Consider the following 24703-nt stretch of genomic DNA (forward strand, 5'->3'; position numbering starts at 1 on the left):
ATTGTGATGCCACCAGTTTTGGCTTTCTTTTTCAATATTCCTCAGGCTATTCGAGGTCTTTTCTGGTTCCAAACAAATTTTAGGATTATTTGTTCCATTTCTTTGGAAAAAAATGGATGGGATTTTGTTAGGGATTGCATTAAATGTGTAGATTGCTTTAGGTAGCATAGACATTTTCACAATATTTGTTTTTCCAATCCAGGAGTATGGAACATTTTTCCATTTCTTTGTGTCTTCCTCAATTTCTTTCATGAGTACTTTATAGTTTTCTGAGTACAGATTCTTTGCCTCTTTGGTTAGGTTTATTCCTAGGCATTTTATGGTTTTGGGTGTAATTGTAAATGGGATTGACTCCTTAATTTCCCTTTCTTCTGTCTTGTTGTTGGTGTAAAGAAATGCAACTTATTCCTCTGCATTGATTTTATATCCTGACACTTTACTGAATTCCTGTAAAAGCTCTAGCAGATTTGGAGTGGAGTCTTTGGGGTTTTCCACATGTAATATCATATCATCTGCAAAGAGTGAGAGTCTGACTTCTTTGCCAATTTGGATGCCTTTAATTTCTTTTTGTTGTCTGATTGCTGAGGCTAGGACTTCTAGTACCATGATGAATAGCAGTAGTGATGATAGTGGACATCTATGCCATGTTCCTGACCTTAGTGGAAAAGCTCTCAGTTTTTTCCCATTGAGAATGATATTTGCTGTGGATTTTTCACAGATGGCTTTGATGATATTAAGGTATGTACCCTCTATCCCTACACTTTGAAGAGTTTTGATCAGGAAAGGATGCTGTACTTTGTCAAATGCCTTTTCAGCATCTATTGAGAGTATCATATGGTTCTTGTTCTTCCTTTTATTAATGTATTGTATCACATTGATTGATTTGCAGATGTTGAACCAACCTTGCAGCCCTGGAATAAATCCCACTTGGTCGTGGTGAATAATCCTTTTAATGTACTGTTGGATCCTACTGGCTAGTATTTTGGCGAGAATTTCTGCATCTGTGTTCATCAAGGATATTGGTCTGTAATTCTCGTTTTTGATGCGATCCTTGTCTGGTTTTGGGATCAAGGTAATGCTGGCCTCATAAAATGAGTTTGGAAGTTTTCCTTCCATTTCTATTTTTTGGAACAGTTTCAGGAGAATAGGAATTAATTCTTCTTTAAATGTTTGGTAGAGGGGCACCTGGGTGGCTCAGTGGGTTAAAGCCTCTGCATTCGGCTCAGGTCATGATCCGGGAGTCCTGGGATTGAGCCCTGCATCGGGCTCCGTGCTCAGCGGGGACGCTGCCTCTCCCTCTCTCTCTGCCTGCCTCTCTGCCTGCTTGTGATTTCTCTCTGTGCCAAATAAGCACATAAAATCTTAAAAAAAAAAAAGATTTTTATAAATGTTTCGTAGAATTCCCCTGGGAATCCATCTGACCCTGGGCTCTTGTTTGTTGGGAGATTCTTGATGAATGACTGTTTCAATCTCCTTATCGGTTATGTGTCTGTTAAGGTTTTCTATTTCTTCCTGGTTCAGTTGTGGTAGTTTCTATGTCTCTAGGAATACATCCGTTTCTTCAAGATTGTCAAATTTGTTGGCGTAGAGTTGCTCATAGTATGTTCTTATAATTATTTGTATTTCTTTGGTGTTGGTTGTGAACTCTCCTCTTTCACTCATGATTGTATTTATTTGGGTTTTTTCTCTTTTCTTTTTGATAAGTCTGGCCAGGGGTTTATCAATCTTATCAATTCTTTCAAAGAACCAGCTCCTAGTTTCGTTGATTTGTTCTATTGTTTTTTTGGTTTCTATTTCATTGATTTCTGCTCTGATCTTTATGATTTCTCTTCTCCTGCTGGGTTTAGGCTTTCTTTGTTGTTCTTTCTCCAGCTCCTTTAGGTGTGGGGTTAGGTTGTGTACTGGAGATCTTTCTTGTGTCTTGAGAAAGGCCTGTGTCGCTATATATTTTCCTCTCAGGACTGCCTGTGCTGTGTCCCACAGATTTTGAACAGTTGTGTTTTCATTATCATTTGTTTCCATGAATTTTCTTTAATTCTTCTTTAATTTCCTGGTTGACCCGTTCATTCTTTAGAAGGATGCTGTTTAGTCTCCATGTATTTGCGTTCTTAGCAAATTTCCTCTTATGACTGAGTTCTAGCTTCAGAGCATTGTGGTCTGAATATATGCAGGGAATGATCCCCATCTTTTGGTACTGGTTGAAACCTGATTTATGACTCAGGATGTGGTCTATTCTGGAGAATGTTCCATGTGCACTAGAGAAGAATGTGTATTCTGTTGCTTTGGGATGGAATGTTCTGAATAGGTCTGTGATGCCCATCTGGTCCAGTGTGTCATTTAAGGCCTTTATTTCCTTGTTGATCTTTAGTTTGGATGTTCTGTCCATTTCAGTGAGGGGAGTGTTAAAGTCCCCTAGTATTATTGTATTATTATCAATGTGTTTCATTGATTTTGTTATTAATTGGTTTATATAGTTGGCTGCTCCCATGTTAGAGGCATAGATATTTAAAATTGTTAGAGCTTCTTGTTGGACAGACCCTTTGAGTACGATATAGTGTCCTTCCTCACCTCTTATTATAGTCTTCAGCTTAAAATCTAAGTGATCTGATATAAGGATTGCCACCTCAGCTTTCTTTTGATGTCCGTTAGCATGGTGCATTGTTTTCCACCCCCTCACTTTAAATCTGGAGGTTTCTTTGGTTCTAAAATGAGTTTCTTGTAGGCAGTATATTGATGGGTTTTGTTTTTTTATCCATTCTGATACCCTGTGTCTTTTGATTGGGGCATTTAGCCCATCTACATTCAGGGTAACTATTGAGAGATGTGAATTTAATGCCACTGTATTGCCTGTAAGGTGACTATTACTGTATATTGTCGCTGTTCCTTTCTGATCTACTACTTTTAGGGTCTCTCTTTGCTTAGAGGACCCCTTTCAATATTTCCTCTATAGCTGGTTTGGTGTTTACAAATTCTTTTAGTTTTTCTTTGTCCTGGAAGCTTTTTATCTCTTTCTATTTTCAATGATAGCCTACCTGAATATAGTATTCCTGGCTGCATGTTTTTCTTGTTTAGCACTCTGTATATATCGTGCCAGTTCTTTCTGGCCTGAGGGGTCTCTGTGGATAAATCTGCTGCCAATCTAGTATTTTTACCATTTTATGTTACAGACTTCTTGTCCTGGGCTTCTTGTCCTGCTTTCAGGATTTTCTCTTTGTCGCTAAGACTTGTAAATTTTACTATTAGATGATGGGGTGTTGACCTATTCTTGTTGTTTTTGAGGGGGGTTCTCTTCACCTCCTGGATTTTGATGCTTGTTCCCTTTGCCATATTAGGGTAATTTTCTACAATAATTTTCTCCAATATACCTTCTGCTCCCCCTCTCTCTTTCTTCTTCTTCTGGAATCCCAATTATTCTAATGTTGTTTTGTCTTATGGTGTCACTTATCTCTCGAATTCTCCCTTCATGTTCCAGTAGTTGTTTGTCTCTCTTTTGCTCAGCTTCTTTATTCTCTGTCATTTGGTCTTCTATATTACTAATTATCTCTTCTTCCTCACTTATCCTAGCAGTAAGAGCCTCCATTTTTTTTTTTTTATTGCACCTCATCAATAGCCTTTTTGATTTCAACTTGGTTAGATTTTACTTCTTTTATTATTTTCAAAAAGGGCTTTTATTCCTCCAGACAGGGTTTCTCTAATATCTTCCATGCCTTTTTTGAGCCCGGCTAGCACCTTCAGAATTGTCATTCTGAACTCTAGATCTGACATATTACCAATGTCCATATTGATTAGGTCCCTAGCCTTTGGTACTACCTCTTGTTTTTTGTGGTGTTTTTTTGTTTGTTTGTTTGTTTGTGGTGAGTTTTTCTGCCTTGCCATTTTATCCAGATTAGAATATATGAAGGAGTGAATAATATACTAAAAGGGTGGTGAAGACCCCCAGGAAAATGTGCTTTAACCAAATTGGAAGAGACCCCAAATTGTGGGGGAAAGAGAGGGAGCTAAAAGAAGTTCAGGAAAGAAATAAACTAAATAAAATTAAAAAAATATATAAAAAAGAATATATATGTAACTGGTGACTAGAAAATGGTCACCCACTTAATTTTGTGAGTATTTTGGTCTCTTAGAAGAAACTACCTCCAAAATTTTAAAGAATGAAAAACATATATAAGGGTAAACATGATGAAGGGATGGAATATGAGTATAAAGATGGAAAAAAATTTTTTTTTAATTTCCAAAAAAGGAATTGGTAAGATAAGTTGGTTGGGAGAATAAAGAAAAAGGAATTGGAGAGAATTTGCTCAGGCTGGAGACTAGAACACAGCCCTGTGTTAGATTTAGGGTATATTTTGATCTATTAAAAGAAGTTGTATGCCAAATTTCTTTTAGAGGAAAAAACCCTATGTGTATACAAAAAATAAAGTTAAATACAATGCAGGATAAAATATGACTATGATAATGAAGATTCAAAGAAGATTTTTTAAATGAAAGGTATTGTTAAGGTAAACTAGTTAGAAAACGTTAAAAGTGGAAATGTAAAAGTTAAAAAAAATTATCAGAAGAAAAAAAAATAAATTAATTAACTGCAAGACTAAATAATAATAGGGTGAAAGCCATGAATTCCATCCTTTGCTTTCTCCTCCTCTGGAATTCTGCTGTCCTCCTTGGTAGTGAACTTGGTCTTGGCTGAATTTCTTGCTGATCTTCTGGGGAAGGGGCCTGTTGTACTGATTCTCAAGTGTCTTCACCTGAGGCAGAATTGTCTCACCCTTACAAGCAGCCAGGCTAAGTAATCTGTCCGAGTTCACTTTTGGGAGCTTTCGTTCTCAACACTTTCTGTAGAGTTCTGGAGGATGGGAATGAAAATGATGGCCTCCCAATCTCCAGCCCAGAGGAGACGAGAGCTCAGAGCCCCACTCCTCAGTGTGCCCTCAGAGAAAAGCGCTCAATCATTCCCATCTTCCTGGGCACTCTGAGCTCACCCAGCCTGTGATCAAGAGTCTCTGTCTCTGGCACACAGCTCCACCTGGAGTCTCCAAACCCCTTAGATCCCTGCACTTCTCTAGGGGGGTCTCCCCAGATCTTGTGGGGTCTTGCTCACAGAGCTACTGTAGCCTGTGCCATGGATCACAATTTAAGGTAACCCTGAGTTGAGAGCTCTCTCCTCAGCTCCATCTCTGTAGCCAGCTTCCCTGCTCTAATACTTGTGAGTTCTGTGACACTCTGACACCACCAATCCTTCTGTGACCCCGTGGGACCTGAGACCACGCTGTCACTGCGTTTAGCCTCTGGAGCAAAGTCCCAAAGTAAAGCTGACTTTTAAAACTTCAGATTTTGTGCTCCATTTCTCTGCCACTTGCCAGGAGTCAGCCCCTCCCCCCACATCTATCTTCCTGTTGCTTTGGATTCACTTCTCCACCAGTCCTATGTTTCAGAAAGTGGTCAATTTTCTCTTTCTAGAGTTGCTGCTCTTCTTCTCTTGGATCTCCTGTTGGATTTGTAGGTGTTTGGAATAGTTTGATAAGCTATCTAGCTGATCTGCTGCCTGATGTCATCTAAGCCTGCTTCTTCTCCGCCATCTTGACTCCTCCTCCTCCCCATTATAGTTTTATGCCCCCAATTATATTACCTATCATTGTACTATTTATACCCACTTTGGAAAACAGGAGTCTTAGGTGACTGCCTAGGATCTAGATCTCTCTCTCTCCATTTTTTTTTTTTTTTAATGGAGATACTTTAATAGTAAGGTCTTACTTTGAAAAAGGTAATCATCTTTTACTTCAAAGCCTGATTTCACAGTTAAGGTTGTACATCATACTTTTCACACCTTCTCTTATATACTAAAGATCCATCTGCAGAAAGTACATAAGAAATATAAATATGAATGTCATAGGAATAAGCTTCTGTTTCAACTTTGTGAAATACAAAATAAACACAAACTAAAAGAGAAAATTGGGATGGCTGGGTGGCTCAGTTGGTTAAGCTGCTGCCTTCAGCTCAGGTCATGATCCCAGGGTCCTGGGATCAAATCCCACATTGGGCTCCTTGCTAGGCAGGGAGCCTGCTTCTCTCCCTGCCTCTGCCTGCCACTCTGCCTGCTTGTGTGCTCGCTCACTCTCTCTCTCTCTGTCAAATAAATAAGTAAATAAAATCTTAAAAAAAAAAAAACTAAAAGAGAAAATATCCTAACATCTTTAAACTTAACTTTTCTATGGGAAGGAAATGGGATTTGTTCTCTGAATTTATCAGAAATTTTCAAAATGTTGACATGAGACAAAGGTTTCAGAAAAAAAAAGTAAATATTCTATTCTCATTCAATTCCCTCACTTACATTGTGCATCCTCTTTAAGCTTCTTTGTACCCTTCTCACTACTTTTCCTATTGTTCTCAGACAGAAAGTAAATTTTAGGAAGCTTTGTTTATTTAGATGAATCCTAATGGCATTTTCAGGCAGTAGAGATACAGGCACCAAATGACACAGCTGAGAATAATGCAACTCTTACATTAAATCAAAAGGCTCATGATTTCATCTCAACAATGCAGATTCAGCAACTAAGACCTTGAAAGCATCTACATGGACTTCAAATGTGTAAAAGCAGAGATGGAAAATGTCCTGAATCTCTTCAGAATGCCATATCAAATCAAATAAGAAGAAAGTTACTAGATTTTTAAAAATCTGATGTTCTTCTAATGGATAAAGATTCAATGGCATCCAGAAATGAGATGTGAACATTCAGAATATAGTAGGGTGAAACTCTGTCCTGTCACTTCCATTTTATGAATTTATGTAGAGATTAAATTATTATAGCCTGCTTCGGTTCCCAACCAGTTCCTCAGGAATAGAGGAGAAATTTACGGGTGATTTAAGGGAGCATTTACATCGACAGAGAGAAGGCATAATTTGTCAGGGGAGACTCTTATACTTCCTTATTCTCCATAATGTTCAAGTGAGCTGACATTTTAGCAAATTGAATGGCTTAACTGTTTAAAAAGAGAGGTTCCGGATTTCAAAAAATGGGTAAAGGAGTTGTGAATAATGCCTCACTTCCTCACTCATCAACTCCCTACCACAGATGCCTTCTTCTTTAATGATAACCTGTTTTCAAGCTGGAATCCATAAGACCCATGGATCACATCTCCACAATATTTTCCTGCACAGAATATCCCCACATCAGCATGATTATCAAAAGCCTAAAGATGATATTCAAGGCCAGAGACACTCCCTGGTGGTTAGTGGTTAGGATTCGGCGCTCTCTCTCAAGGCCAGAGTAATCTGGTCTCTGCCTATCCCTCCGGCATCATCACTTAGCCATCCTTCCTTTGAATTGCACCCTGTAACAGATCTCTCTTTCTTTTCCTGGCTTGGTATACTTGCTTGTCTGCGAGGCTCTTTTCTTCATCATCCTGCTCTACTCCAATTAATAATAATAATAATAATAATAAATAGTAACATATTTAACTACACTTACTACACTCTAGGTACTGTTCTAATTATTTCACTTAATCATCAATCAATCCTGACATGCACGGACTATTACAATTACTATTTTAAAGAGGTTAAATAAACTTGCCCATGGTAATGCAGTTAGTGTGTTTTAGATTCTGGGATTCAAAACTACTGATTCACCACTAGACAATATTCTCTGTATTTTCCCTCGTTAAGTGCAGTCCACCTCTTCAGACTCAGAGTCACCAACTCCAGCAAGATCTCTCCTTTTCCACTTTTCACCTTAGAGTATATGTACTTCCTCTTGGCTGACGTATATCTTTTTGTACTTCATTTGCCACATTCCATTATAATTAACCATTCATGTTACACTTGTAGATTATCAGTGACCATGGCTCATTTATTTTTATATTCTAGTGCCTGCCATCCAACAAATGTAAGTTCAATGTAAATGTAAATAAATATTTCACATTATGGCAAAATATCAGAGGCTTAAAATGCACTTTTATATGATATTTACATATAATTCTCTGTTCCACTATCTTCTATACAAATATCCACTGTATTGCATACACCCAGAGCTTAAGTAAATATTTGTGAAGTGAATTAAAAGGTCCGTGATGGAATTTTAGTGGAAACTAAAATCTTTGTAGTAAATATCCAGACTGTTCTAAAATGAAGAAATTAAGTATCAAATTAAATCAAGACAGATGAGAGCCTCTGGGTTAGATATATGTTGCACACAAATTAAATATTTGGAGGATTTATTAACTGGTCTATGCAAATGGACAGCATTAAACAATTCTGAGTCAGATATAAATAGGTAGGCCTTCAGAAATGGTGATTTGATAACTCTAGTTTGGGAGAAAAAAATCATCTTTAATTCTTTCCTATCTTTCTAAGCATAAACAGACCACCAGATCAATGGTGTTGAAAAAAACTGATGACTTCTGATTTATTCTAAATATTTTGGAAGCTTGTATATAGTCGAACAATCCAATATATATATATATTGACCTCCAAAAATTAAAAGTATTCCAATACACAAAATAATGTAACATTCAAGTTTTAAAGGAAAACTTCACACCAAGTGTGTAAGGTAGCATAACTAACACTTACAAAATGCCTACAGCCCTTTCACCCCATTATATTTTTCTACTTTTTTATTTTTGTCTTTTTTTGTTTTAGATTTTATTTATCAAGAGTGAGCAAGAGAGAGAGAGAGAGAGCGAGAGCACAAGCGGTGGAGGGCGGGGGAGGGAGATGGACAAGCAGACTCCCTACTGAGCAGGGAGCCCAATAGGGGCCTGGATCCCAGGACCCAATCCCAGAACTCTGGGACCCTGACCTGAGCCAAAGACAGACACTTAACCACTTAACTGCTTACCCTATTGAGCCACCCAGGTGCCGCTCTAGTTCTTTTTTGAATGGCTGACATGTGCACATGGTATACCATCAAAAGTTACAAACATACACACAGGGAAAAGTAAGACTCTTACCCTCCTCTTTGTTTTCCTGTTTCCTTTCTTACATACAAGCACTATTACCATTTTTGTGTGAATTCTTCCAGATACAATCTAAGCATACACCAGCATCCAAATGGTGATATAACCAAGCTATATCATACAATTGAATTCAGTGTCTTACTATTCAGCATTTTTTAAAAATAGTTCCAAATATTGCAACAAATGTCTTGAGTGACTACTCTCATATGTGTATCTTTCTGTACTACCTATGAAATTTTAGAGTTCTTGAAAAAAAGGCAGTCTTAGAAAAGTCTACATAATTTCAAAACAATAAGCCTTCCATGTTTTCATCAAGTAATGTTTTCATTTATATCTTTTCTCCATGGAATTTATCAAGTGATCGTTTCTTCCTTGATAGTCACTCCATTTTTGATAGATAAAGAAATCCCCTACCTGTTTGATTCTATACAGGAACTCTGTTCTGTTCCAATAATGCATCTGACATTACTTCAGTTGAATAATATCTGAAGTGTGATTTGAAGAGTTGATTCTCACATCTCTCACATATTTCTAGACTTTTTCCCATGTGCTCTTTGGTATCTGATTCTCTAATCTCAGAGAGAAAAATATCGTGCTGGCATTTTAATTGGAATTACATTGGAATTCCAATTGGAATTATAGACTAATTTATGGGAAACTTAAATCTTTATTCCATAGTCTATCTGGGATCAGTACACCTTTCCCTCTGTTCAAGTTTCCTTTTAGGTATCAGTAACATTCACAGTTTCTTCAATAAATATTCTTTCAATATATATTTTTTAGTTTATTCATAAGTATTTTATCTTTCTAACAGAAATGGAATCTCTTCTGCCACTTTAAAATACAGATGTTTGCATACAGCAAGGCTACTGATTTTTTTTATTTAATTTTTTATTTATTTTTTATTTTTATTTATTTTTTTTTTAAAGATTTTATTTATTTGACAGAAATCACAAGTAGATGGAGAGGCAGGCAGAGAGAGAGAGAGGGAAGCAGGCTCCCTGCTGAGCAGAGAGCCCGATGCGGGACTCAATCCCAGGACCCTGAGATCATGAACTGAGATGAAGGCAGCGGCTTAACCCACTGAGCCACCCAGGCGCCCTAATTTTTTATTTTTTATAAACATATATTTTTATCCCCAGGTGTACAGGTCTGTGAATCACCAGGTTTACACACTTCACAGCACTCACCCAAGCACATACCCTCCCCAATGTCCATAATCCCACCCCCTTCTCCCAAACCCCCTCCCCCCAGCAACCCTCAGTTTGTTTTGTGAGATTAAGAGTCACTTATGGTTTGTCTCCCTCCCAATCCCATCTTGTTTCATTGATTCTTCTCCTACCCACTTAAGCCCCCATGTTGCATCACCACTTCCTCATATCAGGGAGATCATATGATAGTTGTCTACTGATTTTTTAATATTAATTTTGTCCTCAGTCATTTTACTGAATTCTCTCATTTGGTGTAGTTCTCAGCTGATGTCCTTATGCTTTTCAGACCTACTGTATTTCTTGCAAATAATGAAAATGCTGTCTTATTTTTTCCAATTTTTAACGACACATATTTTTAACAGGCATCATCCTTGTTTTCATCATAAGTTCAATGGAAAGTTACAGTATTTTCCAATTTGGCCAAATACAGGCTTTGGGGGAAGACATATTTACATATATTAATTCTATATTTTGAATGACATGTTCAAAGCATTGATTTTTCATTCCACCTATTTACAATCTAAATGTTTAAGATGATATATTTTCTCTGAACACTCATGTCATATGTTCCATTATGTATTATTTTATCATTTTTTTATATACCCTGAAATGTTTACTTTGATTTCTTTGCTAAACCAACATTCAGGTAACATGTTCACCTGATCTCTTCATTCATCTCCATCTATCAAATCTCTGCCAAATCTTTCATTCTTTCTTTTTTCTTTTTCTTCTCTCTTCCCCTCACTTTCTCTCATTTATTTTACTGGGTCATCAGGCATGATTTACAATTTTGATCTTAATTTCTGGTTTTGTTGCATTGGGATTAGATATAGTTGTCCATGATACTTCTATGTTTTATTATTTATTCTTCTAGTAAATATTTAATTGGCATAGAGAAATTATGAGCATTCTCTTTCAGAGTATAGATGTTGATATATTAAAGTTATATCCACTCTATATACTTCAGTTTGCCATTTAGACTTTTGTGAATTTATCTTTCATACACTCGATCTTTCATGGCCTCAGATGAGTATATGATAGTCCTATGAGCAATGTGTTTTGACTGATATTCCACTGATTAACTGTACTTTTTTCTTTATGAATTGTATTAATAGGAATTTTGGTTCCTTGTTGTATTGTTAGGGCTGCCATAACAAAGTACCACAAGTATGGTCATTTAGAACAAAATACATGTATTGCCTTTCAGTTTGGGAATTTAGAAGTCAAAATAAGGTGTCAGCAAGGCCACACTTTCTCTGAATATTCTAGGAGAGGGTGCTTCCTTTTCTCCTTCCAACTTCTGGTGGTTGCTGACAATTTTTTGTATTCTTTGGTTTGTGGCAGCATAACTCCAGTCTCTGCCCTCCATCTTCACATATCTGTCTTCCCTCTATGTGTCTCTGTCCAAATTTCCCTCATACAGGAATACCAATTATTGGATTAGGGTCCACTATAACCCATTAGGCCTTCATCCTAACTTGATTACCCCTAAAAGACCTTATTTACAATGAGTAAGGTCATATTCACACGTACCAGGGTTAGGACTTACATGTCTTCCTGGGGGACATGATTCAATCTACAATACCTTATTTATCACATTCAGTGCTTTTTGCCCTGATTTATGTTTGTCTATATTAAGAACATAAATACTGTTTTTTTATATGTGTGGGTTCCAGTATGCTGTTCAAGTCATTCTATTTTTAATCTTTCTGCTTTGGATTTATCACACACATACAGTACCACTTTGCTTGTGCTTTGTAATACAGTCTAAGACTCTTTTCTTTCAATAAGTGTATCCCATTTATATTAAAATATATTATCTATATTCATTCCAGCATCACATTTTATGTTATGTTTTCTCTTTCATTGCTTTATTTTTTCTGTGTTTTGTGTATTTCTTTGCTTTGTTGTGCATGACTTGGGTAGCTTACTACACTTCAGAAACTTTCTTTTCCCTTTAGGGTCATTTGAGTGTTTTATTTTATATCTAAAAGATTATTTTGTACACCCAATCTTCTATTTTATAGACCCTAGGAATAATGATGGATTGCTATCTCCAATACCTTTGGTAGGTATCACTATAGTCATTAGTTTTTCTAATGCTTACTCCTCACCTGAAACTATACTCAAATACCACCTGTTCTAATTATCAGCTATACATGATTTTTTAAAGACAAGTAATACTTTATTCAAACCCATAAGAGAAATGGACAGCTTGGGTCTGTTAGAAAGTGTGTTTTAAAGCATAGGTCAGTATTCATATATGAGAGTATACACTGATACACACAAATTAAATGATCAGAGCACAACTTTCTAACATTTACAACAGAATAAGCTTCCCTGTAAAAGCAGCAATGTTATGACTTTTCTTTAAGATTTGACTTATTTGAGAGAGAGAAAGAACACAAGTGGTGTGAGAGGCACAGGGGGAAGCAGATTCCCCACCAAGCATGGAGCCCAACATGGGGCTCGGTCCTGACATCTTGGGACCAAGGCCCAAACCAAAGGCAGATACTTAACTGACTGAGGCACCCAGGCACCCCTGTTATGCCATTTTAAAAAAGATTTTATTTATTTACTCATGACAGGGAGACAGACAGGCAGAGGGAGAAGCAGGATCCCTGAGGAGCAGGGAGATCCATGCGGGACTTCATCCCTGGACCCTGGGATCATGACCTGAGCTGAACACAGACACTCAACCAACTGCGCCACACAGGTATCCCATATTATGACATTTTTAAGAAGACTTTATTTATTCATTTGACAGAGAGAGACACAGTGAGAGAGGGAAGACAAGCAGGGGCAGTGGGAAAGAGAGAAGGAGGCTTTCTGCTGAGCAGAGAACCCAATGTGGGGCTCAATCCCAGGGCCCTGGGATCATGACCTGAGCCAAAGGCAGACACTTAATGACCGAGCCACCCAGGCACCTCTGTTATGACATTTTTAACTTTAATATTCCTCTCCTTCTTCATACACTCTTTTGACAGAATCTATACCAAACCTCCTCATAATCCTTCTCAAGGGCAGCCTCTCAGACCACAGAAAACTCTCCTTCCTCCATACTTTCACCCACATACCAGTGAACAAAGGCACACTTAGCATACATCAGATCAAACTTGGAGTCCAGGTGAGCCCAGGCCTCAGCAATACCTGTGGTGCATTGGTCACCATGCACACCACTCCCTGTACTGTGGCAAGTTCTCTGCCAGGCACCATGGTGGGAGGCTGGTAATTAATGACAATCTGAGGCCAGTGGGGCACAAGTCCATAAACTGGATGGTACACATTGTCTTGATGGTGGCAATGGCAGCATTGACATCTTTGGGAACCATGTTGCCATAGTAAAACAGGCAGCAAGCCATGTTTTATGATAGCAAGGGTCACAATGTTACATTTCCTCATCTGGTTTGGCTGGTTCAAAGTATACACTGGTGATCTCTGCTATAGAAAGCTGTTCATGGTAGGCTTTCTCAGCAGAGATGACAGAAGCATATGTGGCCAGAAGAAGTGGATGCAGTAACAGGGGATGGGACTAGGTTGATCTGGAATTGTCAGATCAACATTCAGAACTCCATCAAATCTGAGGGAAGCAGTGATGGAGGACACAAATTGACTATCAACACTATTTAGGTTAGTGTAGGCTGTGTGTTCATTATCAAGGTTCTATCAAAGATGTCATAAAAGATGGCCTGAATGTTTACTGTGGAGGCACAATCAGAGTGCTCCAAGGTGGTATGGGTAGTGAGGGTGGGGTTGTAGGACTCAACTATAACTGTGGATACCTGGGTGGCTGCGTAAATGGAGAACTCCAGCTTGGACTTTTTGCCATAATCGGCAGAGATGTTCTATTGGCAGGGAGGTGAAACTGAAACCAGCTGCCCCTTCAAAGCTGTGGAAAGCAAAGAAATGCTGAGGCACTATGCACTTGTCAGCTGATTCCTGAATCCTGTCCAAAACAAGGCAAATTATCTTGCCAGTGGTGTAGTAACCCTGGGCATAGTTCTTGGCAGCATCTTTCTTGACTATGATGAGCTGCTCACCATGGAAGAACTGGCAGTAGGTGCCAGTATGAACTTCATCAATGACTGTGGGTTCCAGGTCTACAAATATTGCCCTGGGCACATGCTTGCCAGCACTGATTTCATCAAAGAAGTTGTCAAAAGAGCCTTCTTCATCAATAATCCTGTCATTTGGCATCTGATCAGCCGGCTGGGATGATGTGTTCCAGCAACAGGGCTCCCAAAAGACATCACCAATCTGAACACCAGCCTGGCTAACATGTATGGAGATGCATTCACTCGGGGTTACTGATTTGTGGCTGCCAAGAAGATGGTGGAGAGGAGGGAAGAGGTTGTTACTTCTTACAGCTAGACTCTTGGGTGGTTGATGTAAGAGAACCTAGCAAATGACTGTGATTATAAAAGATGAAATAATTGATATTCTTATACAACTAGTTCCCCTCCAACTTCTATGTTACATTGTTTATTTATTGTCATTCTATTCACATTATGTATTGAAACTATGATTCCAAGAGTTGTTCCTTCCTTAGTTTTAAAGTTAATTGCATTTAAAAAAAAGTTAATTCATTTTATGCTCACCTCTGTTTTTGTTGTTGTTGCTGTTTTCTTTTATTTAGTTCATTGTTGTTGTTTTTGTCATGGTGGATATGTAAGAATAAATTCTCATAGTACTTGCACAACCAAAAGTACATACTCTTATTTTTGTTGTTGTTATTGTTGTTGTTGTTTATAAAGTAGCCTCCACACCCAGCACGGTGCCCAACATAATGCTTGAACTCAGGACCCTGAGATCAAGACCTGAGCTGAGATCAAGAATCAGACACTTAACTGACTGAACCACCCAGGTGCCCCTTGCTCTTGCCTTTTTACTTCAACAAGCTGTCTAGATATAACATTTTCCTGGCACCATTGTTTTCTAATGATATATATTGTCGGGAACTTTAAGGAAAGCCTGATACTTCCCCTTGTAAGTTATCTGATCTTTGGCTGGAATACTCAACGAATTATATACTTATCTTTAAGACCCATAATTTGACAAAGTCATGTTTCAGTTTTACACATATCTTACTGATTTTTCTTTAGTTGTGATGTGCTTTGAATGTATCCTTAAATAGTGTTTAGAGTATGTTTTCACTTTCCACCTTGGTGAGAGGTTATTTTATTCAAGGATGATAAACATACATTGATACTCCTTTGTTTTCAGTAACTCTATTAAATCTACTATCAGTTTCTGGTCTGTGTGTTTACTTTCTCCAATCTGTCTTCTCTTCTGTATTTTCATTGTGTTTTAAACAATCCCTGAGGTTTTGTTTGCTTGAATTTGTTTTGCTTTCAGATAGTGTCTTCATTTATGTGATAATTTTATTCTCCACTTATTTCCTAAGCTCTGCCAACTTAGTTTCACCTGTTTCTGTTGAACATAATTATAATTTCTTACTAAAAATCATATCTCTGCCTCAATTTTTTTTTAAATTTAGGATTGTTTATTTCAATTATTTGAGTCCATGACAATAAGTTTGCTTGTAATATTCATCCACCCCAGAGCAACATTTTTCTGAAGTATGTTCTCTGCCACCTGCTTTTCTGGATCCATTCTTCCTTTTCTCCATCCCCTTCCCCAACCCCTCCATTCCATCCCTGTCCCTAATCTTTACATAAATATGCTGGTTCCTTTTGCAATATTGTTTACTTTTAAGTAGATGAGTCTCTGTAGCAAGCTGTGCATTTTGATCCTTTATTAAAAGTACTGCTGTTCTGGCCCCTTGGTCTGCACAAGATTTGAGAACCGATATCTTCCTAACTTTTGCTACATTCTGCTACAAGAGTGATTTTCTTCATGAGGCACTGGGGCAGCTTAGTTGGTTAAGCTTCTGCCTTTTGCTCAGTTCATGATCCCAGGGTCCTGGGATGGAGCCCCATGGTTCAGCTCCATCCACAGCGGGGAGTCTGCTTCTCCCTTTTTTTCTGTCCCTCCCCCTCAATCATGCTCTCTTTCTCTCAAATAAATAAATAAAATATTTTTTTTTTTTTAGAGAAGAATGATTTTCTTCAGTATCTTCTAGCATCCCATCAGATCCTTTCTTCCCATGACACTCCTCCTTTTGTGATTTAAAGTGTTTAGGCATCTGTTAGTCTATTTTTTGTTTGTCTCTTTTGTTTTTGGAGTTGTTTCAGATAAAAAGAACAGAGATATCCTCACTCTGTCACTGTATAAATTATCTTATTTGATGTCCTATGTCAAATGCCCAATATACCTAACAGTGCTAACTCTAAGCTAGGTACTGCTTTAGCTACTGGTAGCAGAGCAGTAGGAAAAACAAACCAACAAACCAAAAAAAACTGACACATATCCCTTATCCCTGCCCCTATGAACTAAGAATGGCTAATTAACATAAATACAGATATCATTTAATTATATGCTGTCTTCTGCTCGCCACGTATTTTACTTGGCTTGCATAAAATATAATTTCAGTAAACAAAAATTTACTAACACACTCATACAAAGACTAGTCTATCAAAAATACTGTAATAGCCTCCAAATTAATATACTGTGATCCAATTTCATCCCCCCAAACTCCAACTTTGAAATAATAGCCAGAAATACATTATCAAACAACTCATTTCTCTGTTTAAAAATACATTTAAGTAATTTTGAAAATTGTGTTATTTCTTCTTGAGGGGAGAATCATAAAATAGGAGATAAATAGCAAATAAATAACTTTTAAAAAAGAAGAAGAAGAAATATAGAGGCATCTGGGTGGCTCAGTCAGTTACATGTCTGCCTTCAGCTCAGGTCATGATCTCAGGGTTTTGGGACTGAGTCTTGTGCCAGGCTTCTGCTTAGTGAGTCTCCTTCTCCGTCTTCCTCTGTCCCTCCCCTGTTCATGCTCTTTCTGTCTCAAAAAAATAAAATCTTTAAAAAGAAGAAGACATATATTCAAGCATCCTGTATTTAAATAGTTATAATATGAATCTTCTAATTTTTTTCATACCAGATATTCATGCACTCTGATTTGTCACCTGTAAAAGTTCCAGGATACAAAACCTAGTTCAGATTTCCTTATGATGACTTTACAAAGGTTTATTTGCCTGTTATTTTAATTTTCCTGCCAATTCAAGGGCTGGCTAGAACTCAGACTGTGTTGAACTACCTGGCTTCATCTAGAAATTCCCTTGTAGTTCTCTAAACTCGGTTTTGCTATTGCTTCTCATGGGGTCAAGCCTAACCCAAGCATATGGGATGCAAGTAAATGTCCTTAGTAATTCAACATTAGTGATTTTCCCCTGTCTTTTTTTTTTTTCCCTTTCAGAGAACACTGGAGGTGATTTGTTTGTTTGCTTTTGTTTCTGAAACTATTACATCAGTAGTGATCTTAAAATTCAATTCCCTTTCTACTAAAATTTTAAAAAAAGGTAGAAGTGATTTTTGACAGAAAATGAAGCCATTTGGAAGTCTGCCCTTGAGAGTAGATGACAGAAAAATTTCCCCTAGAATGAATCTGAAATTTTTATATAAATTGACTTCAGGCATTTTTTTTTCTATTAACTTGCATTATCATGCAATAGCCTTGCATTATGCTAGGCTATTAAGAGGCTAATAATAATGTTAATGGGGTTTATTAATTTTTACATCATTTTAAAATTTTTATTTATATATTTTATTTTGTTTTTAAATAATAACTTTATTATTTTGAGTGCTTACAATGTGTTTAATTATTGTGTTACATGCCATATAAATACTGACTCATTCATCCTCATAATCAAAATAATTAGCCTCATTTTAGAGATAAAAATGTCAAGGCTTAGAGGGAACAAATAACTTCCTCCTTGTAATATAGTTATAGTAACTAATGGCAGAACCAAAGTTCAAATCTGTGTCTGTCAAATGCCCAACCTAATAACTCCAGCCTTCATCTTATATCACCTCTATTCTAGTTCCAGACAGTCTCATTCTGGAAACTAGGAAGAAATGTGAATCCCTGGACCCATTTCCAGGGTTTCTGACAGGGTAGGCTGGGGATGGAGCAGAGAGATATGTGACCACCAGGTAATTCTCTTCTGAATCATTACTTTAGGAAATATCTTTACTAAAAGAAACACTATAATTTAAAAAGTTTCATATAGTTTCTACTAATGATTTCATTTTTCAACTAAATTTAAAATAGTCGTCAAAATATGAGAAGACAGAAAACAAAAAATTTCAAAAAATATTCCCAGGGGAAAAGTCAAGATGGCGGAGAAGTAGCAGGCTGAGATGACATCAGGTAGCAGGAGATAGCTAGATAGCTTATCAGATCATTGAAAACACCTACAAATTCAACAGGAGATAGAAGAGCAGAAGAGCAACAATTCTAGAAACAAAAAATCGACTACTTTCTGAAAGGCAGGACTGGCAGAGAAGTGAATCCAAAGCGACGAGAAGATAGACTGCAGGGGGAAGGGCCGGCTCCCTGCAAACAGTGGAGCAATAGAGCACAAAATCAGGACATTTAAAAGTCTGTTCTGCTGAGGGACATCGCTCCAGAGGCTAAACCAGGATGAGCCCATGCGGGGCTCAATTCTCTCCAATTCATTTTTCTTTATTCTCCCAACCAACTTATCTTACCAATTCCTTTTTTAGAAATTAAAAAAAAAAAATTTTCCATCTTTATACTCATATTCCATCCCTTCATCACGTTTACCCTTATATATGCAAGGTCACAGAAGGATTGGGGGTGTCTGAGTGTCGCAGAGCTTGCAGGTATTAGAATGGGGAAGCCGGCTACAGAGACAGAGCCAAGGAGTGAGCTCTCAACTCACAGTTACCTTGAACCAGTCACAGGCTGGGTGAGCTTGGAGCACGGACAGAGGCCAGGGAGATGATAGTGATTGAGCACTTTTTTCTGAGGGCACACTGAGGAGTGGGGCCCTGGAGCTCTCAGCTCCTCTGGTCCAGAGATTGGGAGGCCACCATTTTAATTCCTGTCCTCCAGAATTCTACAGAAAGCGTTCAGGGAACAAAAGCTCCCAAAATTGAACTCGAGCATATTACTTAGCCTGGACCTTGCTAAGGGCAGTGCAATTCTGCCTCAGGCAAAGATATCTGAGAATAACTACAACAGGCCCCTTCCCCAGAAGATCAGCAAGAAATTCAGTCAAGATCAAGTTCACTTACCAAGGAGAACAGCAGAATTCCAGAGGAGGAGAAAGCAAAGCATGGAATGATTCCTTAGTCTTGCAGTTAATTAATTTTTTTTTATTTTTTTTCTTCTGCTAATTTTTTTTAACTTTTACATTTCCACTTTTAACGTTTTCTAACTAGTTTATCTTAACAATACCTTTCATTTAAAAAAATTTTCTTTGAACCTTCATTATTATAGTCATGTTTTATCCTGCATTGTATTTAACTTTATTTTTTGTATACACATAGGGTTGTTTCCTCTAAAAAAAATTTGGCATACAACTTCTTTTAATAGATCAAATATACCCTAAATCTAACACAGGGCTTTGTTCTAGTCACCAGCCTGAGCAAATTCTCTCCAATTCCTTTTTCTTTATTCTCCCAACCAACTTATCTTACCAATTCCTTTCTTAGAAATTAAAAAAAAAAAAATTCCATCTTTATACTCATATTCCATCCCTTCATCATGTTTACCCTTATATATGTTTTTCATTCTTTAAAATTTTGGAGGTAGTTTCTTCTAAGAGACCAAAATACTCACAAAATTAAGTGGGTGACCATTTTCTAGTCACCAGTTACATATATATACATACATATATATATGCATGTATATATATATATATATACATATTATTTTTTATATATTTTTTTAATTTTATTTAGTTTATTTCTTTCCTGAACTTCTTTTTGCTCCCTCTCTTTCCCCTACAATTTGGGGTCTCTTCCAATTTGGTTAAAGCACATTTTCCTGGGGGTCTTCGCCACCCTTTTAGTATTTTATTCACTCCTTCATATATTCTAATCTGGATAAAATGGCAAGGCAGAAAAACTCACCACAAACAAACAAAAAAACACCCCAAAAATAAGAGGCAGTACCAAAGGCTAGGGACCTAATCAATATGGACATTGGTAATATGACAGATCTAGAGTTCAGAATGACAATTCTGAAGGTGCTAGCCGGGCTCAAAAAAGGCATGGAAGATATTAGAGAAACCCTGTCTGGAGGAATAAAAGCCCTTTTTGAAAAAAATAAAAGAAGTAAAATCTAACCAAGTTGAAATCAAAAAGGCTATTGATGAGGTGCAATAAAAAAAAAAAAAAAATGGAGGCTCTTACTGCTAGGATAAGTGAGGAAGAAGAGATAATTAGTAATATAGAAGACCAAATGACAGAGAATAAAGAAGCTGAGCAAAAGAGAGACAAACAACTACTGGAACATGAAGGGAGAATTCGAGAGATAAGTGACACCATAAGACAAAACAACATTAGAATAATTGGGATTCCAGAAGAAGAAGAAAGAGAGAGGGGGAGCAGAAGGTATATTGGAGAGAATTATTGTAGAAAATTACCCTAATATGGCAAAGGGAACAAGCATCAAAATCCAGGAGGTGAAGAGAACCCCCCTCAAAAACAACAAGAATAGGTCAACACCCCATCATCTAATAGTAAAATTTACAAGTCTTAGCGACAAAGAGAAAATCCTGAAAGCAGGACAAGAAGCCCAGGACAAGAAGTTTGTAACATAAAATGGTAAAAATACTAGATTGGCAGCAGATTTATCCACAGAGACCCCTCAGGCCAGAAAGAACTGGCACGATATATACAGAGTGCTAAACAAGAAAAACATGCAGCCAGGAATACTATATTCAGGTAGGCTATCATTGAAAATAGAAAGAGATAAAAAGCTTCCAGGACAAAGAAAAACTAAAAGAATTTGTAAACACCAAACCAGCTATAGAGGAAATATTGAAAGGGGTCCTCTAAGCAAAGAGAGACCCTAAAAGTAGTAGATCAGAAAGGAACAGCGACAATATACAGTAATAGTCACCTTACAGGCAATACAGTGGCATTAAATTCACATCTCTCAATAGTTACCCTGAATGTAAATGGGCTAAATGCCCCAATCAAAAGACACAGGGTATCAGAATGGATAAAAAAACAAAACCCATCAATATACTGCCTACAAGAAACTCATTTTAGAACCAAAGAAACCTCCAGATTTAAAGTGAGGGGGTGGAAAACAATGCACCATGCTAACGGACATCAAAAGAAAGCTGAGGTGGCAATCCTTATATCAGATCACTTAGATTTTAAGCTGAAGACTATAATAAGAGGTGAGGAAGGACACTATATCATACTCAAAGGGTCTGTCCAACAAGAAGCTCTAACAATTTTAAATATCTATGCCTCTAACATGGGAGCAGCCAACTATATAAACCAATTAATAACAAAATCAATGAAACACATTGATAATAATACAATAATACTAGGGGACTTTAACACTCCCCTCACTGAAATGGACAGAACATCCAAACTAAAGATCAACAAGGAAATAAAGGCCTTAAATGACACACTGGACCAGATGGGCATCACAGACCTATTCAGAACATTCCATCCCAAAGCACATGGAACATTCTCCAGAATAGACCACATCCTGAGTCATAAATCAGGTTTCAACCAGTATCAAAAGATGGGGATAATTCCCTGCATATATTCAGACCACAATGCTCTGAAGCTAGAACTCAGTCATAAGAGGAAATTTGCTAAGAACGCAAATACATGGAGACTAAACAGCATCCTTCTAAAGAATGAACGGGTCAACCAGGAAATTAAAGAAGAATTAAAGAAAATTCATGGAAACAAATGATAATGAAAACACAACTGTTCAAAATCTGTGGGACACAGCACAGGCAGTCCTGAGAGGAAAATATATAGCGACACAGGCCTTTCTCAAGACACAAGAAAGATCTCCAGTACACAACCTAACCCCACACCTAAAGGAGCTGGAGAAAGAACAACAAAGAAAGCCTAAACCCAGCAGGAGAAGAGAAATCATAAAGATCAGAGCAGAAATCAATGAAATAGAAACCAAAAAAACAATAGAACAAATCAACGAAACTAGGAGCTGGTTCTTTGAAAGAATTGATAAGATTGATAAACCCCTGGCCAGACTTATCAAAAAGAAAAGAGAAAAAACCCAAATAAATACAATCATGAGTGAAAGAGGAGAGTTCACAACCAACACCAAAGAAATACAAATAATTATAAGAACATACTATGAGCAACTCTACGCCAACAAATTTGACAATCTTGAAGAAACGGATGTATTCCTAGAGACATAGAAACTACCACAACTGAACCAGGAAGAAATAGAAAACCTTAACAGACACATAACCGATAAGGAGATTGAAACAGTCATTCATCAAGAATCTCCCAACAAACAAGAGCCCAGGGTCAGATGGATTCCCAGGGGAATTCTACGAAACATTTATAAAAATCTTTTTTTTTTTTTAAGATTTTATGTGCTTATTTGCCACAGAGAGAAATCACAAGCAGGCAGAGAGGCAGGCAGAGAGAGAGGGAGAGGCAGAGTCCCCGCTGAGCACGGAGCCCGATGCAGGGCTCAATCCCAGGACTCCCGGATCATGACCTGAGCCGAATGCAGAGGCTTTAACCCACTGAGCCACCCAGGTGCCCCTCTACCAAACATTTAAAGAAGAATTAATTCCTATTCTCCTGAAACTGTTCCAAAAATAGAAACGGAAGGAAAACTTCCAAACTCATTTTATGAGGCCAGCATTACCTTGATCCCAAAACCAGACAAGGATCGCATCAAAAACGAGAATTACAGACCAATATCCTTGATGAACACAGATGCAGAAATTCTCGCCAAAATACTAGCCAGTAGGATCCAACAGTACATTAAAAGGATTATTCACCACGACCAAGTGGGATTTATTCCAGGGCTGCAAGGTTGGTTCAACATCTGCAAATCAATCAATGTGATACAATACATTAATAAAAGAAAGAACAAGAACCATATGATACTCTCAATAGATGCTGAAAAGGCATTTGACAAAGTACAGCATCCTTTCCTGATCAAAACTCTTCAAAGTGTAGGGATGGAGGGTACATACCTTAATATCATCAAAGCCATCTGTGAAAAATCCACAGCAAATATCATTCTCAATGGGAAAAAACTGAGAGCTTTTCTACTAATGTCAGGAACACGGCATAGATGTCCACTATCATCACTACTGCTATTCATCATGGTACTAGAAGTCCTAGCCTCAGCAATCAGACAACAAAAAGAAATTAAAGGCATTTAATTGGTGGGAATGCAAGCTGCTGCAACCACTCTGGAAAACAGCATGGAGGTTCCTCAGAAAGTTGAAAATAGAACTACCCTATGACCCAGCAATGGCACTACTGGGTACTTACCCTAAAGATACAAACGTAGTGATCTGAAGGGGCACGTGCACCCGAATGTTTATAGCAGCAATGTCCACAGTAGCCAAATTATGGAAAGAACCTAGATGTCCATCAACTGATGAATGGATAAAGAAGATGTGGTCTGTATATACACACACACACACACACACACACACACACAATTGAATACTCTATAGCCATCAAAAGAAATGAAATATTGCCTATTTGTGACAACATGGATGGAACTGGAGAGTATTATGCTTAGTGAAATAATTCAATCAGAGAAAAACAACTATCATATGATCTCCCTGATACGAGGAAGTGGAGATGCAACGTGGGGGTTTTGGGGCATAGGAAAGGAAAAAATGAAACAAGATGGAATTGGGAGGGAGACAAACCATAAGAGACTCTTAATTTCACAAAACAAACTGAGGGTTGCAGGGGGGAGAGAGGAAGGGATAGTGTAGTGGGGTTATGGACATTGGGGAAGATATGTGCTATGGTAAGTGCTGTAAGTGTGTAAACCTGGGTATTCACAGACCTGTACCCCTTGGCTTAATAATACTTTATTTGTTAAAATAATAATAATAATAATACCCCTGGGTTTAATAATACATTATTTGTTAAAATAATAATAATAATAACAACAACAACAAGAACTATGATGGAATTACATGGAAACCAATAATAATGAAAATGTTACTCTTATAGCACTTCCGATTACTTCAGGGCAGTATTATGTTGAAGCTGCCCTATAGATGTCATGAGAGCTGATGCTTTGCCTCTTTTCTTATCCATGTTCAGTAACATCACTTTGTGACCTTAGAATTGTCCGTGGTAGCAGTGTTTACCACCACAGAAATCATGAAGCACTACTGGTCATCGTCCCTCCAGTGGTTGTTAAGGATTGACATCTCTCATGACAAGGGATGACTGACCTTTAAAAAGACTTGAGACTCAGAGCTCTCTGTGTCCACACAGACTCTCTGAACACCATTTTCCTTTCATTGCCTTCAGTTTTGGAGTTATCTTTATACCAGAATGATGCTGCTTTTGCCTTTAAAGTAAAGAGGTTTATGAAGATTCAAAGTGTCCTTCTTTAGATATATTTATTTAAATCAGTCCAATAAGAAGAATGGCTCAGTTTTTAA

General features: G+C 37.5%; 1 pseudogene; it reads right to left on the reverse strand.

The window, feature by feature from the left end:
* Positions 1–13109: 13109 nt before the first annotated feature.
* Positions 13110–24703, reverse strand: part of LOC101681276 — a 78312-nt pseudogene continuing 66718 nt past the window's right edge.

This window comes from Mustela putorius, unplaced genomic scaffold (genome assembly GCF_011764305.1).
Source record: "Mustela putorius furo isolate JIRA1106 unplaced genomic scaffold, ASM1176430v1.1 tig00003850_pilon_pilon_pilon, whole genome shotgun sequence".
In the NCBI taxonomy this organism is placed as follows: domain Eukaryota; kingdom Metazoa; phylum Chordata; class Mammalia; order Carnivora; family Mustelidae; genus Mustela; species Mustela putorius.